The 2,565-nt window shown below is 45.0% G+C and overlaps 1 non-coding gene across 2 annotated transcripts; it reads right to left on the bottom strand.

The window, feature by feature from the left end:
* Positions 1–452: 452 nt before the first annotated feature.
* On the bottom strand, positions 453–2,274 carry LOC112079587 (transmembrane protein 184C). 2 transcript variants are annotated; one of them, XR_011479296.1, is made up of 2 exons: positions 2,095–2,274; positions 453–1,777 (listed from the first exon to the last, which is right to left on the bottom strand). It is a non-coding gene; the product is annotated as a transmembrane protein 184C (transcript). The 2 variants fall into 2 exon arrangements; XR_011479295.1 differs by having other exon boundaries at positions 453–1,509; positions 2,095–2,122.
* Between the last annotated feature and the right edge of the window lie 291 nt (positions 2,275–2,565).

Below are 2,565 nucleotides of genomic sequence, written 5' to 3'. Positions count from 1 at the left end.
TAAAGATTGCAAGTTTGTTTCCAAAAGGTTAAACACTCCTTGTTTGTGCGTGTCTGACATGAGCTAATCTACTTTTTTAACAACAGATTGTAACAGTTTGTTGTGGTGAGCATTGAGAGCATTTTAGCGATGTTTTCCTGGATCTCCATCAGCTGTTCATTACTCTGCTTCTCCAAGTTGCTCCTCTCAGGGAAGCCATGTTGGAATCATGTCGCCACGTCGCTTTACCAACTGATTGGTTCGCCGTTGTACATAACAGACCGTTCACTCTCTCCCAGTTGCTGGAAATATTTTGATTTATCGATCAAAGAAGTTGTAAACATCATTCAGACAGGCTAACACCATGATATTCTACTGTAGGGAAGTTGTAAACTCTATTCAGACAGGCTAACACCATGATATTCTACTGTGGGGAAGTTGTAAACTCTATTCAGACAGGCTAACACCATGACATTTTGTAATGGTTTTATTACCAAGACAACAGAAGAAGGTCGTTGAGTAACTCAGCTGACAAGTCAATGGCATCCTCCTGCTGAATAGAAGGTCTGCTGTGGCGTGAGTAAGCTGTGTTTTGTCTTTAGTAACATGTCTGTAATAATGATTAGCTGTAGTTCAGTCTATTGCAGTGTGTATATACTGTATATGTTATTGAATTGTTGTATTTATTAATATATATTAAATGAATGAAACGGATAATGACAAAATACTGTCAACAATAAAATACCATTGTTATCCAAAAATGATTAATTACAAAATATTAAAACAATAGTAATTATATAACATTATTAAGTCAAACTTGACATTAGTGTTTTATAAACATCATTTATAAAGTTATTTATAATGAATCTATTGTTATGACATGGAAAATACAACACCAACATGGCTTCTTCTGTGTCCAAACTCTCCTTGGCTGGTTCTGATTTTCAAKCCTTTTTTCTGAATTGTGTTCCCTCCCCCTTTAGAAACTCACTCGCCAGCTTGTCTCAGCCAGTCAGGGTGAAGGGGAGGAGTCACGAGACAGGAAGGAACACACTCTGGACCAATAACACTCCTCCTACGTGCAAAAAGTAATGTTACTAGTGATGTCACCACTCGTTTCACCGGGCACTTCGCTACTGATGTCAATGAGGGCATGGCCAGTGATGTCACTGGGTGCGTCGCCAATCAGGTCACCATCAGAGACGTCACGAATGAAGTCACCACTCGCAGTGATGTCAGCGGAAGTGTCACCAGTGATTTCAACGAGGGCGCCACTGATGTCCGCGGTGGGCGTGTCGCCAGTGATGTCACCAGTGTGCGAAACCCCTGCATTGGTCTCAGATCGTTTCTCCTCGCTGTCCTCGTCCCAATCAGAAGAAATGAACCCGGAGGGGGCGGAGTAAGAGTGTGGCTTTGGGGTGTGGCCTAGCACCTGGTAGTGACCCGACAGAGGGGAGGCGGGGACGGAGACGGTTTCCGTGACGATGATGTCTTGCTCTGACCCCCCCTGGGACGCAGCCGACAGGAGACCTAATAATAATAATAATAATTTCATTACAAGATAATCTCAAAGTGCAAAAAATGTTTTAAACGTTCAAATAAAATAATACTAATGTATTACAATTGTAAAGCACTTTTCATTACGAGATAACCTCAAAGTGCATAAAATAAATAAACTGACTAATAATGTAAATATAACAGATCAGAAATACCAAATCTATAACTGTATGACCTGTGTGTTCAGGACAAGACCAGACAGAAACTGTGTGTTCAGTGTGTTCAGGACGGCCAGACAGACCTGTGTGTTCATGTGTTCAGGATGGCAGACAGACCTGTGTGTCCAGAGACAGCCAGACAGACCTGTGTGTTCAGTGTGTGCAGAGAGCACCTGTGGTTCGGACGCAACAGACTGTGTGTTCAGGCAGACGCCAGACAGACCTGTTGTTCAGTGTGTTCAGGACGCCAGACAGACCTGTGTGTTCAGTGGTGCAGAGACGACCTGTGTGTTCAATTGTTCTTCAGGATGGCCAGACAGACCTGTGTGTTAGGACAGCCAGACAGACCTGTGGTTCAGTGTGGCAGAGAGACTGTGTGTTCAGTGACGGCCAGACAGACCTGTGTGTTCAGTGTGTTCAGGACGGCCAGACAGACCTGTGTGTTAGTGTGTTTCAGGACAGCCCAGACAGACCTGTGTGTTCAGTGTGTCCAGAGAGACCTGTGTGTTCAGTGTGTTCAGGACGGCCGACAGACCTGTGTGTTCAGTGTGTTCAGGACGCCAGACAGACCTGTGTGTTCAGTGTGCCAGAGAGACCTGTGTGTTCAGTGTTTCAGGAGCAGCCAGAGACTGTGTGTTCAGTGTGGGCAGAGAGACCTGTGTGGTTCAATGTGTTCGGTGGCCAGAACAGACCTGTGTGTTTCAGTGTGTTCAGGACAGCCAGACAGACCTTGTGTGTTCAGTGTGGCCAGAGAAGACCTGTGTGTTCAATGTGTTCAGGATGGCCAGACAGACCTGTGTGTTCAGTGTGTTTCAGGCGGCCAGACAGACCTGTGTTGTTCAGTGTGGCCAGAGGGACCTGTGGTGTTCAG

The sequence above is a fragment of the Salvelinus sp. IW2-2015 genome, unplaced genomic scaffold (genome assembly GCF_002910315.2).
Source record: "Salvelinus sp. IW2-2015 unplaced genomic scaffold, ASM291031v2 Un_scaffold8579, whole genome shotgun sequence".
Lineage (NCBI taxonomy): Eukaryota > Metazoa > Chordata > Actinopteri > Salmoniformes > Salmonidae > Salvelinus > Salvelinus sp. IW2-2015.
This window is presented reverse-complemented; position numbering and strand designations above follow the sequence as displayed.